This window comes from Salmo salar, chromosome ssa18 (genome assembly GCF_905237065.1).
Source record: "Salmo salar chromosome ssa18, Ssal_v3.1, whole genome shotgun sequence".
In the NCBI taxonomy this organism is placed as follows: domain Eukaryota; kingdom Metazoa; phylum Chordata; class Actinopteri; order Salmoniformes; family Salmonidae; genus Salmo; species Salmo salar.
In genome coordinates, this window is record NC_059459.1 from 50,391,365 (window position 1) to 50,408,561 (window position 17,197).

The window sequence follows — 17,197 nt, forward strand, 5'->3', positions numbered from 1 at the left end:
TAAGGTTCTGGGTGTAGCTAGCTGGTCAGGCGCAGAACGGCAGAGATGAGTAACACAATGAACTTTACTCAAAATACATGAAGTAATATCAAGCCCACAAACATCGGACCGAACTTACAATAAAACAATCATTCACAAAAACCATGGGGAAAACAGAGGGTTAAATAATGAACATGTAATGCGGAATTGAAACCAGGTATGTAAAACAAAGACAAAACAAATGGAAAATGAAAAGTGGATCGGCGATGGCTAGAAGGCCGGTGATGTCGACCGCCGAACGCCGCCCGAACAAGAAGAGGGCCTGACTTCGGCAGAAGTCGTGACAGAGATGGGATGGCGTATCGCTGCAGAATGCTGCGGTAGCCATGCTGGTTAAGTGTGCCTTGAATTCTAAATAAATCACAGACTGTGTCACCAGCAAAGCACCCCCACACCATCACACCTCTTCCATTCTTCACGGTGGGAACCACACATGCAGAGATCATCCGTTCAACTACTCTGCATCTCACAAAGACACGACGGTTGGAACCAAAAATCTTACATTTGGTCTCATCAGACCAAAGGACAGATTTCCACCGGTCTAATGTCCATTGCTAATTTCTTGGCCCAAGCAAGTGTCTTCTTATTATTCATGTCCTTTAGTAGTGGTTTATTTGCAGAAATTCGACCATGAAGGTCTGATTCACGCAGTCTCCTCTGAACAGTTGATGTTGAGATGGGTCTGTTACTTGAACTCTGTGAAGCATTTATTTGGACTGAAATCTGAGGGGCAGTGAACTCTAATGAACGTATCCTCTGCAGCAGAGGTAACTCTGAGTCTTCCTTTCCTATGGCGGTCCTCATGAGAGCTAGTTTCATCATAGCGCTTGATGGTTTTTGCGACTGCACTTGAAGAAACTTTCAAAGTTCTTGAAATGTTCCGAATTGACTGACCTTCATGTCTTAAAGTAATGATGGACTGTTGTTTCCATAGCCACAGGTAGAACAGTTGAAACTTGAGCAGCAGCAGAGAGAAAGAAAGAATTAGAGGGAGCATACTTAAATTCACACAGGACAACAGATAAGACAGGATAAATACTCCAGATATAACAGACTGACCCTAGCCCCCTGACACAAACTATTGCAGCATAAATACTGGAGGCTGAGACAGGAGGGGTCGGGAGACACTGGGGCCCCATCCGACGATACCCCTGGACAGGGCCAACCAGGCAGAATATAACCCCACCCACTTTGCCAAAGCACAGCCCTAACACCACTAGAGGAGTATCTTCAACCACCAACTTACTACCCTGAGACAAGGCCGAACAGCATTCTTACATTGGTATTCTTACATTCTTACATTGGTATTCCTCTTGTCCAGATAGGATAGGGCAGTGTGCAGTGTGATTCCGATTGCATAGTCTGTTGATCTATTGGGGCAGTAAGCAAATTGAAGTGGGTCTAGGGTGACAGGTGAGGCAGAGGTGATATGATCCATGACTAGTCTCTCAAAGCACTTCATGATGACAGAAGTGAGTGCTACGGGGCGATAGTAATTTAGTTCAGTTACCTTTGCATTCTTGGGTACAGGAATAATGGTTGGCCATTTTGAAGCATGTACGGAAAGCAGACTGGGATATGGAGAGATTGAATATGTCCGTAAACACACCAGCCAGCTGGTCTGCGCATGCTCTGAAGACGCGGCTAGGGATGCCATCTGGGCCGGCAACCTTGTGAGGGTTAACATGTTTAAATGTCTTTCTCACGTCGTCCACAGAGAAGGAGATCCTTCATAGCAGGCTACGTCGGTGGCACTGTGTTATCCTCAAACCGAGCAAAGAAGGTGTTTAGCTTGTCCGGAAGCAAGACATCGGTGTCTGTGATGTGGCTGGGTTTCCTTTTGTAGTCCATGATTGTCTGTTGATGCTGACACATATGAGTCATGTTTGAGCCGTTGAATTGCGACTCTACTTTGTCTCTGTAGTGAAGTTTTGCCTGTTTGATTGCCTTGTGGAGGGAATGACTACTCTGTTTGTTTTCTGCCATATTCCCAGTCATCTTGCCATGGTTAAATACGGTGGTTCGCGCTTTCAGTTTTGAGTGAATGCTGCCATCTATCCACGGTTTCTGGTTAGGGTAGATTTTAATAGTCACAGTGGGTACAACATCTCGTATACACTTCCTGATAAACTCAATCACCATCTCAGTATATTCGTCGATATTATTCTCAGAAGCTACCCGGAACATATCCCAGTCCGCTTGATCAAAACAATCTTGAAGCGTGGATTCCGATTGATCATAGTCCTTAGCACGAGTACTTCCTGTTTGAATTTGTGTCTATAGGAAGGGAGGAGCAAAATTGAGTCATTGTCAGATTTGCCAAAAGGAGGGTGGGGGAGGGCCTTGTATGCATCCCAGAAGTTGGAGTAACAGTGGTCGAGCTTTTTTGCAGTGTGAGTACTATAGTCGATATGTTAATTGATTTTAGGGAGCCTTTTCCTCAAATTTGCTTTGTTGAAATCCCCAGCTACAATAAATGCAGCCTCGGGATATGTGGTTTCCAGTTTGCATAATGTCCATTGAAGTTCTTTGAGGGCCGTTGTGGAATCAGCTTGAGGGGGGATATATACGGCTGTGACATAACCGAAGAGAATTCTCTTGGGAGATAATAGGGTCAGCATTTGATTGTGAGGTATTCTAGGTCAGGTGAACAAAAGGACCTGAGTTATGGCATGTTATCACAATTACACCATGAGTCGTTAATCATGAAACATACAACCTGCCCTTCTTTTTCCCGGAGAGATGTTTATTCCTGTTTGCGCAATCAACTGTTACAATCCCTGTTGTCTCTCTGGAAAGAAACTCTTGCCCTGAGCTCTTCAACTTTATTATTCAGAGACTGAACATTAGCGAGTAATATACTCGGGAGCGGTGGGTGGGGTGCTAAGCCAGACTAGAAGACCACTCCTAGTACCTCTCCTTTGCCGGCATTGTTTTGGGTCGGCCTCTGGAATCAGTTCAATTGATGGGTGGGGAAAACAAAGGATCCGATTCGGGAAAGTCGTATTCCTGGTCGTAATGCTGGTAGTGCTGGTGAGTTACCGCCGCTCTGATATCCAATAGTTCTTTCCGGCTGTATGTAATAAGACATAACATTTTCTGGACTAACAATGTAAGAAATAATACATAAAAAACAAAATACTGCAAAGTTTCCTAAGAACTATAAGTGAGGCAGCCCTCTCTGTCGGCGCCATATTGATGTTAGATCTGATGGCATAGGAGGGACCTTCCTCGATGTCCATGGGATGTGGAGGGGTGTCGTGGGGGACACCCTCAGCCAGGTGACCAGGAACCACCGGCCTGAGAAGGGAGACATGAATGGAAGGTGAGATACGGTAGTCACTGAGGAGCTGTAATCTATACGTCACCTCGTTGACCCTCCTGAGAACCTTGAACGGCCCCACAAACTGGGGGCTCAGCTTCTTACAGGGCAGATGGAGTGGGAGGTTCCTAGTAGAGTGCCAGACACGATCACCAGGATGGAACACTGGAGTTGTACTGCGGTGGCGATCCGCCTGCTCTTTCTAACGGACGGCGCTTGAGTCTCACGTGGGCATCGCTCCACAATTCTTCTGCATGCCTGAACTACTCATCCACTACAAGAGCTTCGGTCTGACCTGGGGTCCACGGAGCCAGGGCCAGCTGATAACCCAAAACACACTGGAAGGGAGTCAGCCCGGTGGAGGAGTGACATAACGAATTCTGGCCATACTCCGCCCATGGAAGGAATCGGCCCTCCATGGTCAGGAACCTCCACGGTCAGAGACGATGTCCTCCAGAAGGCCATAATACCAGAAGACCTGCTGGAACAGCGACATGGAGAGCAGTAGGGAGACCTGAGACCGGGATAAAATTATAGGATTTGAAGAATCTATCCGCAACCACCAAAAAAACGTCAGAGGAAGGGAGATCAGTGACGAAAATCAATGGATAGATGAAACCAGGGATGCTGAGGCACGGGAAGAAGTTTCCCTGCTGGAGCGTGCCGGGGGTGATTTAGTTTGGGAACATACAGAACAGGAGTTGACGTAGCGAATAACGTCCTGCTCCAAGGTGGGCCACCAATACTTCTCGGAGATGGATGTCCAGCGACAACAGCTGTGTGCGCCCAGGTTAGCAGCCGATCCCTTATCCCCGTGGGAATGTAGATGCGCTCAGAAGGACAGGTAGTGGGTGCGGGTTCCCTCTCCAGAGCCTGGCGAATGTCCACATCTACGTCCCAGACCACAGGGGCTACGACTCGGCAGGGGGAATTATGGGTCCATTCAGGACAGGACCCTCTCCTGAATTGTAGAGATGAGACAGGGCATCGGCTTTTGTTGTTCTTTGAACCTGGGCGATAGGTCAGAGTGAAGAAAAGGACCCACCTTGCTTGGCACCTATGTACTCCAGGCTCCGATGGTCAGTGAGGATGATGAATGGGTCCTTGGCACCCTTCAGCCAGTATCTCCACTCCTCAAATGCCTACTTCACCGCCAGGAGCTCTCGATCGCCGACGTCATAATTCCTTTCTGCAGGAGGCAGTTTCTTAGAGTAATACGCACAAGGATACCATTTTTGTGGATTACCTTGTCATTGAGACAGCACAGCCCCCACTCCCACCTCTTAAGCGTCCAGCTCCACCACAAAATGTAGAGTAGGATCTGGGTGTTTGAGCAATGGGGTGGAGGTGAAACGTCCCTTCAGTAGGCGGAAGGCCTCATCAGCTGCTGGACTCCACACCAACCTACGGGACCACCCTTGAGGAGAGAGGTGAGAGGAGAGGTGATTGAGTCAAAGTTCCTGATGAAACGGTGGTATAAGTTTGCAAATCCCATAAACCGTTGTAACCCCTTTATGGTGGTTGGGATTGGCTATGACCTGACCGCATCTACCTTCTTAACCTGTTAGGGCTAGGGGGCAGTATTTACACGGCCGGATAAAAAACGTACCCGATTTAATCTGGTTATTACTACTGCCCAGAAACTAGAATATGCATATAATTATTGGCTTTGGATAGAAAACATCCTAAAGTTTCTAAAACTGTTTGAATGGTGTCTGTGAGTATAACAGAACTCATATGGCAGGCAAAAATCTGAGAAGATTCTGTACAGGAAGTGCCATCTCTGACCATTCCTTGGGCTTCTTGACTCTTTTTATTGAAAACTTAGGATCTTTGCTGTAACGTGACACTTCCTACGGCTCCCATAGGCTCTCAGAACCCGGGAAAAAGCTGAATGATGTCGAGGCAGCCCCTGGCTGAAAAACATTAGCGCCTTTGGTAAGTGGTCTATCAGAGGACAATGAGACTGAGGCGCGTGCACGAGTGTTAAAGGAATTTTATATCTTGATGATAATTATCAATAATCAATTCGCCTTGACTAATGCCCAAAGTTTGTAAGACAATGGGTTCAAATAATTAGGCAAGGACTCAGCTTTCTGCAAAAGGTATCTGTAGCTTTATTCAGAGAACGTTCTGAGGTCAGGATAACAAAACAGTCATTATATAGTTCTTGCTTACTTACGCACATGCATTTACACACAATCCGTTGGTGACCTGCATCCCCCATAAACTTCTGACATTGTTTATCACTATCCAGAGCTCAGCCTGTTCTTTTCCCTCAAGGTTAGGACTCTTTGAAGCTTTTACTCCCTTGACCATCTGTCTCCTGCTGTCCCTCCTAATGGCATACACACATTTCTTTCCCTCTCCAGTGGTTCCTGGACTTTCCGGAACTAATCAGACTAATCGATCCCTACATTGATCATTACATTGATTATTCATTAAACCTGCTGTATGACTAATAATTCATCATGGTTTATTGATTCATTTACCTTTATTAGATAATTCTCTTATCAATTCCACCCTTAAATGATTCAATAATTCACCATGATATGATCAGATGCTATCTGAGAACCCTACTAATCACACGCTATATGTAAATACAATAATCACACACTATATGGAAATAAATCACATGCTATATGGAAATAAACATAATCAAACACTATATGGGATTACATAACGATTATCACATACTATGAGTATTCACTAACAATCACATGCTATATGGAAATTCATTGTGATACAAGGATTAAACAAGTCCAATACATGAATATTCCTCCTATACCCATCAATGACAGTCCTAGGCCTATTTCCAATTATGACACTTCGATTCAGGATTTTCATCATAATTTTCATTAAAGGAACAGTCTATCAAAACGTTGAAAATTCAATCAAACATTGAAAATTGTTTAATCAAACATTGGCTCCTCGTTATTGAAAGAGACGGAGCCATCTTCCTGGCCTGGAGGCCCGCATTCGCCATCCCACTCATCGGAGCTCGGAATCGGTCCATATCTCACCAACTGCTGCGTCATCGATCTAGAGTCCTGGTGATTAAACCTCTCACACACGGGACCAAACAACATCCACACAACACAAACACACTCATACAGGTGAAAGCAGCCCATAATACAGTTCTTACAACACTTTTCCATTTCCCAAACATGGGATGTGTTATCAGGAATGTACGTGTAGCGCTGAACCTAATCATTCTACCTACACTGCCCTCTTCTGCCAATAACATATCGAGAGTCAGTCTATTTTACCAGGTCATGAGGGTGGTGGTGGATAATTGGTCAGAGAACCTCTTTACGGCATCCCCGGTTTCATTCATGAATCTCTGTTGATTATAAAAGATGTCATTAATCCAATCCACATTTCTATTTATTGTCAACCACCGAAATAATGTAGTGTTAAAGCCTTCACATATTTGATTCATAGCGTTGTATTCATCTGGAACTTCCCTGAGGATGCCAATAGCATCCCTCTAGACAAAGCTACTCCCATCCTGGTCAAAACTCCTCCTGTGCCTACTTTAGCCTCCTATAACTGGCCTCTGATGACTAACTCGAACTGGTTGGACCAATAACCCCAGGGCGCAAGCTAACCACCCTTTGTGGTAATTTCCGTCGTATGCGTCCTTTGCTGGTACTAGCCCACCCTTCATCAGTTATAGGTGCTGTGAGGTTAAGAATGTTCTATTCATCTCTCAAACCTAAGTCAGTCACATTACCAATTACCTTTCAGTCATTAAAATCATCAAAGTTCTCGGTGCCATTCTTGTATCTATAACACTGGTATTCATCCGGAATTTAGGTGAACCGAGGTGGGTTGGCTGAGTACTTCAATCTGGCCAACCCCAATTCCTGTACAGTTGTCTGCTTCCCCAGGAAATTGTTTAATGTTTACCTTAAATTTTTCGTCTTGATCTTCTTTGATTCCTTATTCTGTAAGTCACTCATCAGTGTATTATATAGTTTATCTTTTACTTCTACTCAATGACAACGGTATCCTATGATTAGTACCGGAAGGTGGTGGATCTGAATGTATCAGAAAGGTTACCAAAACTATGATGCAGCTCAGAATTTCTACTCTTCCCAAAAACCGCCAACCCTCTCCTGCCCTTAGTCGATCTGCTAGGTACCACCCCATACTCACACCTCTAGGAGCACACACAGTGATGTACGGTCGGGATAGGAAATCTTCGTTAAGGAGGTAACCCCCGGACCCTGTTGGTATCGGTTCTTCTCCTAACTCTGTGTGTGATCAGCAGGGTTCATATGTGTACATACCTCCTTGCAGTGGGTAACGTGGACCCAAGTGACTCTTTCAGCTTTTCTAATGGCAAAGGCAGTGGTTTAACAGAACCTGGTATGGGCCTTCCCAACGGGGCTGCTTCCTGTCTTTTCTCCTCAGGGACTGGATCCACACCCAGTCTCCTGGTTGTACTGAGTGAATCACCTTCTCCTGTAATTCACCTGTTGGACACAAAATCTTGGACATACGGGTTTGTTTAACAAACAGTCTTCTCATGTGCTCTGCTAGTATATCTTTAACTTCTATGTCTACCTGTTCTGGTCTCTCTAACTCTGGCATTCTATAGGCTCTACTTGATTAGCTAAAATGTCATCCATCATTTAAAGAGATAGATGCTAGTAAACCAACTCTAGGGATAATATCTTGTCCTAATATTCTAGCTACCATAATCATGTCCACCAAGTAAGTTGGGAACGCTTCTACCCATTTGCTATACCTATCTATTATTGTTAACCTGTTAGGGCTAGGGGGCAGTATTGACACGGCTGGATAAAAAACATACCCGATTTAATCTGGTTACCACTCCTACCCAGTAACTAGAATATGCATATACTTATTACATATGGATAGAAAACACCCTAAAGTTTCTAAAACTGTTTGAATGGTGTCTGTGAGTATAACAGAACTCAAATGGCAGGTCAAAACCTGAGAGATTCCTTTACAGGAAGTGGCCTGTCTGACCATTTCTTGAACTTCTTTTCCATCTCTATCTTTTACTAAGGATCTCTGCTCTAACGTGACACTTCCTATGTCGTCCATAGGCGCTCAGAGCCCGGGAAAAAACAGAATGTCGTCATTCCAGCCCCAGGCTGAAACACATTATCGCCTTTCTCAAGTGGCTGATCAAGGGACACTGGGCTTAGGCGCGTGACCCGACCGCCCCCGCCTTTGTGATTTTTTCCTCTGTTTGCCGAAAAGGAGATTCCCTGTCGGAATATTATCGCTTTTCTACGAGAAAAATGGCGTAAAAATTGATTTTAACCTCTATGGGCTAGGTGGGACGCTAGCGTGCCACCCGTGGTGCACTCCATCAACAGCAGGTGCATTTCAAGAGCGGCAAATTTGAATCCAAATAAATGTCAAAATTCAAATTTTTCAAACATACAACTATTTTACACCCTTTGAAAGATAAACATCTCCTTAATCTAACCACGTTTTACGATTTCAAAAAGGTTTTACGGCGAAAGCATAAATTTAGAGTATGTTAGGACAGTACATTTACAAGAGTTGTGTGTAATGTTTTGTCAATTCAAAGACAGGGTCACCAAAACCATAAAACCAGCTAAAATGATGCACTAACCTTTTACAATCTCCATCAGATGACACTCCTAGGACATTATGTTAGACAATGCATGCATTTTTAGTTCTATCAAGTTCATATTTATATCCAAAAACAGCGTTTTACTATGGCATTGATGTTGAGGAAATCGTTTCCCTCCAATAACCGGCAGTCAAGTCAGCGCCACAAATTAAATAATTAAAATTAGAAAACATTGGTAAAATATTATATTGTCATTTAAAGAATTATAGATTTACATCTCTTGAACGCAATCAACTTGCCAGATTTAAAAATAACCTTACTGGGAAATCACACTTTGCAATAATCTGAGCACTGCGCCCAGAAAAATACGCGTTGCGATACAGACTAGACGTCATGTTGGGGAGATCTAAAATCGAAAATACTATGTAAATAATCCATTACCTTTGATTCTCTTCATCAGATGTCACTTCCAAGTATCACAGGTCCATAACGAATGTAGTTTTGTTCAAAAAAGCTCATCATTTATGTCCAAAAATCTCCGTCTTGTTAGCACATGATCTAAGCCAGCCGGACTTCTCGTCATGAACGAGGGGAAAAAATATATTTACGTTCGTTCAAACATGTCAAACGTTGTATAGCATAAATCATTAGGGCCTTTTTAACCAGAACATGAATAATATTCAAGGTGGACGAATGCATACTCTATTATAACGTATTGGAACGAGGGTACCCAACATGAACTCGCGCGCCAGGTGTCTAATGGGACATCATCGTTCCATGGCTCTTGTTCGGTCAGATCTCCCTCCAGAAGACTCAAAACACTTTGTAAAGGCTGGTGACATCTAGTGGAAGCAATAGGAAGTGCCAAAATATTCCTCAGCCCCTGTGTTTTTCAATGGGATAGGTTTAAAGGCAATACAACACATCAGGTATCCACTTCCTGTCAGAAAATGTCTCAGGGTTTTGCCTGCCAAATGAGTTCTGTTATACTCACAGACACCATTCAAACAGTTTTAGAAAATGTAGGGTGTTTTCTATCCATATGTAATAAGTATATGCATATTCTAGTTACTGGGTAGGAGTGGTAACCAGATTAAATCGGGTATGTTTTTTTATCCAGCCGTGTCAATACTGCCCCCTAGCCCTAACAGGTTAAACAGCGGTTGACATGCTTCGAAGTACGGTAATGGAATATTTAGAATTTTTTTGTCACGAATTGCGCCATGCGCGCGACACTTCTTTACTATTTCGGATAGTGTCTGGAACGCACGAACAAAACGCCGCTATTCGGATATAACGATGGATTATTTTGGACCAAACCAACATTTGTTATTGAAGTAGCAGTCCTGGGAGTGCATTCTGACGAAGACAACAAAAGGTAATCAAACTTTTATAATAGTAAATATGATATTGGTGAGTGCTAAACTTGCCGGGTGTCTAAATAGCTAGCCCGTGATGCCTGGGCTATGTAGTAAAAGCTGGTTTTTGATATAAATATGAACTTGATTGAACAAAACATGCATGTATTGTATAACATAATGTCCTAGGGTTGTCATCTGATGAAGATCATCAAAGGTGAGTGCTGCATTTAGCTGTCTTCTGGGTTTTGGTGACATTATATGCTGGCTTGAAAAATGGGTGTCTGATTATTTCTGGCTTGGTACTCTGCTGACATAATCTAATGTTTTGCTTTCGTTGTAAAGCCTTTTTGAAATCGGACAGTGTGGTTAGATTAACGAGAGTCTTATCTTTAAATGGCTGTAAAATAGTCATATGTTTGAGAAATTGAAGTAATAGGATTTTGAAGATTTTGAAAATCGCGCCACAGGCTGGCAGTGGCTGTTACGTAGGTGGGACGAATTCGTCCCGCCGGTCCCATAGAGGTTAACAAAGCAATAGAAAATTCCTTTACTTTGAAAAGCAACAGTGAATAAGAACCAATAATGTCTTCGGGCCACCAAACTAGAGGCCACTCTGCCCTCCCTCTCACCAACACCACAGTTTCCCAATAAGTTGTTGCTGTCCATCACAGCCAGTTAATTCAGGAAGAGTTCTGTTGTGCTCTCGTTGCATCCCTCCTCAGGACATTTGCCCTTTAATTAAGGTAGAGTAAGGATAGGCACTACAATAGCCAGTAGGTTCAGTCACAACTTCTGAATTATGTAGACTAAATAGAACTGTAAAAAAATGTATTTGTAGTATCAATCGAAGTTATGGTTGATGTGCGCTCCATCTCCAATCACATCCTATATCATGTGGTGTAATAATTAGTCCAAAACCGTTGCAAACAGTTGCGTTTTGCAACGAAAACGAGACACATTCAGGTAGGTTCCTCCCAGTTTCATTTGCTGCTGTTTGGTTCTGTTTGGTTCCTAGTGAATACACCCCAGATGTAGTTACCTGGCAAATGTGCAACTGATCTGTAAATCTTATCGAAATAAATAGAATTCGAAGGAATGTTATTCGGATATTAAAGTTACCTGGTCCAAAAGCTTTCTAATCAGCTGCTCATGGCTGCGATGTGCCTGTGACCCCTGGCGAATGTTGGATGCCGACACAATCTTCTCACTTATGGAAAAGTTTTCACTATTCATCTCAACATTTGCTGTTAACCTGTTGGGGCTAGGGGGCAGTATTTGCACGGCCGGATAAAAAACATACCCGATTTAAACTGGTTACTACTCTTGCCCAGAAACGAGTATATGCATATAATTAGTAGATTTTGATAGAAAACACTCTAAAGTTTCTAAAACTGTTTGAATGGTGTCTGTGAGTATAACAGAACTCATATGGCAGGCCAAAACCTGAGAAGATTCCAGACAGGAAGTGCCCTGTCTGAGAATTTGTTGTCCTTCTGTTGCATCTCTATCGAAAATACAGCATCTCTGCTGTAACGTGACATTTTCTAAGGCTTCAATTGGCTCTCAGAAGGTGCCAGAAAGTGTAATGGGGTGTCTGCTGTCTCTGGGCGAAGAACAGCAGGAGAATTTGTGAGTGGTCAGCCTGGGGACAGTGACACTGGAGATGCGCGTTCATGAGAATTCTCAATTTTTTTTCTTTCAGCCTTTGAATGAATACAACGTCGCCCGGTTGGAATATTATCGCTATTTCACGAGAAAAATAGCATAAAAAATGATTTTAAACAGCGTTTGACATGCTTCGAAGTACGGTAATGGGATATTTTGAATTTTTTTGTCACGAAATGCGCTCGCGCGTCACCCTTCGGATAGTGACCTGAACGCACGAACAAAACAGAGCTATTTGAACATAACTATGGATTATTTCGAACCAAAACAACATTTGTTGTTGAAGTAGAAGTCCTGGGAGTGCATTCTGACAAAGAACAGCAAAGGTAATCCAATTTTTCTAATAGTAATTCTGGGTTTAGTGAGCCCCAAACTTGGTGGGTGTCAAATTAGCTAGCCGTGATGGCCGGGCTATCTACTCAGAATATTGCAAAATGTGCTTTCGCCGAAAAGCTATTTTAAAATCTGACACTGCGATTGCATAAAGGAGTTTTGTATCTATAATTCTTAAAATAATTGTTATGTATTTTGTGAACGTTCACCGTGAGTCTTTTAGTAAATTCACCGGAAGTTTGCGGTGGGTATGCTAGTTCTGAACATCACATGCTAATGTAAAAAGCTGTTTTTTTTATATAAATATGAACTTGATTGAAAAAAAACATGCATGTATTGTTTAACCTGTTAGGGCTAGGGGGCAGTATTTGCACGGCTGGATAAAAAATTTACCCGATTTAATCTGGTTACTAATCCTACCCAGTAACTAGAATATGCATATACTTATTATATATGGATAGAAAACACCCTAAAGTTTCTAAAACTGTTTGAATGGTGTCTGTGAGTATAACAGAACTCATTTGGCAGGCAAAACCCTGAGACATTTTCTGACAGGAAGTGGATACCTGATGTGTTGTATTACCTTTAAACCTATGCCATTGAAAAACACAGGGGCTGAGGAATATTTTGGCACTTCCTATTGCTTCCACTAGATGTCACCAGCCTTTACAAAGTGTTTTGAGTCTTTTACTGTGAGATCTGACCGAACAAGAGCCATGGAACGGTGATGGCCGATTAGACTCTGGCGCGCGAGTTCATGTTGGGTACCCTCGTTCCAATACGTTATAAAAGAGAATGCATTCGTCCACCTTGAATATTATTCATGTTCTGGTTAAAAAAGGCCCTAATGATTTATGCTATACAACGTTTGACATGTTTGAACGAACGTAAATATATTTTTTCCCCTCGTTCATGAAGTGAAGTCCGGCTGGCTTAGATCATGTGCTAACAAGACGGAGATTTTTGGACATAAATGATGAGCTTTTTTGAACAAAACTACATTCGTTATGGACCTGTGATACCTGGAAGTGACATCTGATGAAGAGAATCAAAGGTAATGGATTATTTACATAGTATTTTCGATTTTAGATCTCCCCAACATGGCGGCTAGTCTGTATCGCAACGCGTATTTTTCTGGGCGCAGTGCTCAGATTATTGCAAAGTGTGATTTCCCAGTAAGGTTATTTTTAAATCTGGCAAGTTGATTGCGTTCAAGAGATGTAAATCTATAATTCTTTAAATGACAATATAATATTTTACCAATGTTTTCTAATTTTAATTATTTAATTTGTGGTGCTGACTTGACTGCCGGTTATTGGAGGGAAACGATTTCCTCAACATCAATGCCATAGTAAAACGCTGTTTTTGGATATAAATATGAACTTGATAGAACTCAAAATGCATGCATTGTCTAACATAATGTCCTAGGAGTGTCATCTGATGGAGATTGTAAAAGGTTAGTGCATCATTTTAGCTGGTTTTATGGTTTTGGTGACCCTGTCTTTGAATTGACAAAACATTACACACAGCTATTGTCAATGTACTCTCCTAACATAATCTAACTTTATGCTTTCGCCGTAAAACCTTTTTGAAATCGGACAACGTGGTTAGATTAAGGAGATGTTTATCTTTCAAAGGGTGTAAGATAGTTGTATGTTTGAAAAATTTGAATTTTGACATTTATTTGGTTTCAAATTTGCCGCTCTTGAAATGCACCTGCTGTTGATGGAGTGCACCACGGGTGGGACGCTTGCGTCCCACCTAGCCCATAGAGGATAACATAATGTCCTAGGAGTGTCATCTGATGAAGATCATCAAAGGTTAGTGCTGCATTTTGCTGTGGTTTTGGTTTTTGTGACATATATGCTTGCTTTGAAAATGGGTGTGTGATTATTTTTGGCAGGGTACTATCCTGACATAATCTAATGTTTTGCTTTCGCTGTAAAGCCTTTTTGAAATCGGACAATGTGGTTAGATTAACGAGAGTCTTGTCTTTAAAATGGTGTAAAATAGTCATATGTTTGAGAAATTGAAGTTATAGCATTTTTGAGGTATTTGTATTTCGCACCACGCGATTCCACTGGCTGTTGACTAGGGTGGGACGCAAGCGTCCCACCTAGCCCAGGGAAGTTAAACACATAAGAGTAGATTAGCATATGCAATTATAGCCATACTTGTCAGTAGAAACGTGTACTTTAGCAAATGTGTTCATCACGAAACTAAAGTACAACCTTCTTCTAATGAGTGGTGTATTCAGGGCTAATGCCGAATCAAAGTATCGCTTAGCTCCGTTTATGCTAATATTGATTTGGCTACTGGTTATTGTAGTGTTTATCTTTTTTTAATCTGCCTTACCTTTGCAGCTATTTTCACTGTCAAGAACCAGATTTCCTTCTCTCACGTTTTGAATTCTACTTCCGAGTTTTCTTCTGTGTTTATCATCGGATGGCGAGCCCAGAAACACAAAACATTGCCTCCGATTGGATGGAGAATGACTGCCCCCTCTTATTGAAGCTCTGAAGTTCAAAGTCGAAGGGTGTACTGCGGGCTGTTGTACAGTGTAGTCGGAAAGTATTCAAACCCCTTCCTTTGTCCACATTTTGTTACGTTATAGCCTTATTCTGAAATAGATTAAATACAAAAAAGTCCTCATCAATCTAAACACAATACCCCATAATGAACGTTTTTTTGTGCAAAATTATAACAAATAGAATACAGTTACCTTATTTACATAAGCATTCAGAACCTTTGCTATGAGACTCGAAATTGAGCTCAAGTGCATCCTGTTTCCATTGATCATCCTTGAGATGTTTCTACAACTTGATTGGAGTCCATCTGTGGTCATTTCAATTGATTGGACAGGATTTGGAAAGGCACACACCTGTCTATATAAGGTTCCACAGTTGACAGTGCATGTCAGAGCAAAAACCAAGCCATGAGGTTGAATACATTGTCAGTAGAGCTCCGAGACAGGATTGTGTTGAGGCACAGTCCTGGGGAAGGGTACCAAAAAAATTCTGCAACATTGAAGATCCCCAAGAACACAGTGGCCTCTTCCTAGAACTGGCTGCCCAACCAAACTGAGCAATCAGGGGAGATGAGCCTTGGTCAGGGAGGTGACCAAGAACCCCATGGTCCCTCTGACAGAGCTCCAGATTTCCTCTGTGGAGACGGGAGAACCTTCCAGAAGGACAACCATGTCTGCAGCACTCTACCAATCAGACCTTCATGGTGGAGTGGCCAGACTGAAGCCACTCCTCAGTAAAAGGCAAATGACAGCCCGCTTGGATTTTGCCAAAAGACACCTAAAGGACTCTGGTCTGATGAAACCAAGATTGAACTCTTTGGCCTGAATGCCAAGCATCACGTCTGGAAGAAACCTGTCATCATCCTTATGATGAAGCATGGTGGTGGCAGAATCATGCTGTGGGGATGTTTTTCAGCAGCAGGGACTGGGAGACTAGTCAGGATTGAGGGAAAGATGAACGGAACAAAGTACAGAGAGATCCTTGATGAAAACCTGCTCAGGACGACGACCCTAAGCACACAGCCAAAACAACGCAGGAGTGGCTTCAGGACAAGTCTCTGAATGTCCTTAAGTGCACCCAGCCAGTGCCCGGACTTGAACCTGATCAAACATCTCTGGAGATACCTGAAAATAGCTGTACAGCGACGCTCTCCATCCAACCTCACAGCGCATGAGAGGATCTGTAGGGAAGAATGGGTGGAACTCCCCGAATACAGCTGTGCCAAGCTTGTAGCGTCATACCCAAGAAGACTTGAGGCTGTAATCACTGTCAAATGTGCTTAAACAAAGTACTGAGTAAAGAGTCTGAATACTTATGTAAATGTGATATGTTTTTTTTCTTCTAAATGTGCTAAAATAAAAAATTTACTGTTTTTGCTTTGTCATTATGGGGTATTGTGTGTAGATTGATGAGGAGGAAAAAACAATTTAATACATTTCAGAATAAGGCTGGAACGTAACAAAATGTAGAAAGGTCAAGAGGTCGGATGCAAAAAGTTGCAGGTCCATTATCATTTTCTGAAAGATCAACTTGGAAAATACAGTTTAAAAAAGGTAATTAGAAATGCCAGATGGGCAATTTTTTTCCAAATTGATCATTTACTAATCAGAATAATTTAAGAGTGCTCTTCTCAAACATTGATGGCCTGATAAATCCTACCCCCGCAAACATACAGTATGTGAACTTTCCTCCACATCTAAATGTGATGAGTTTGCGGAAAATTTCAGAGATGCCCAGCCTAAAATTGGTTATCAGTCAAGCAAGACCAGATGAGAAGGGTAGTAATGCACGCTCAAATGTAGATTTTTTTTTGTTTTATTTGTTGTTTGTTTCACAATAAAAAATATTTTGCATCTTCAAAGTGGTAGGCATGTTGTGTAAATCAAATGATACAACCCCCCCAAAAAAATCTATTTTAATTCCAGGTTGTAAGAAAACAAAATAGGGAAAATGCCATGGAGGATGAATACTTTCGCAAGGCACTGTATGTATACAAAGTATGAGGACAGCCTTCACATTAGTGGATTTGGATATTTCAGCCACACCCGTTGCTGTCAGGTGTATAAAATCGAGCACACAGTCACGCAATCTCGACAGACAAACATTCGCAATAGAATGGCCTTACTGAAGAGCTCAGTGACTTTCAATGGGGCTTTCAACGTGGCACTGTCATAGGATGCCACCTTTCCAACAAGTCAGTTCATAAAATTTCTGCCCTGCTAGAGGTGCCCCGGTCAACTATAAGTGCTGTAATTGTGAAGTGGAAACGTCTAGGAGCAACAACGGCTAAGCCGTGAAGTGGTAGGCGACACAAGTGTCTCATTCCAAGATGGCATAGCAGTCAGACGTCCTTTGTCCTCCTCTCGTC

At 42.4% G+C, this 17,197-nt stretch overlaps 1 pseudogene; it reads left to right on the top strand.

The window, feature by feature from the left end:
- The first annotated feature begins 3,284 nt into the window (after positions 1–3,284).
- Positions 3,285–17,197, top strand: part of LOC106577469 (O-phosphoseryl-tRNA(Sec) selenium transferase-like) — an 81,533-nt pseudogene continuing 67,620 nt past the window's right edge.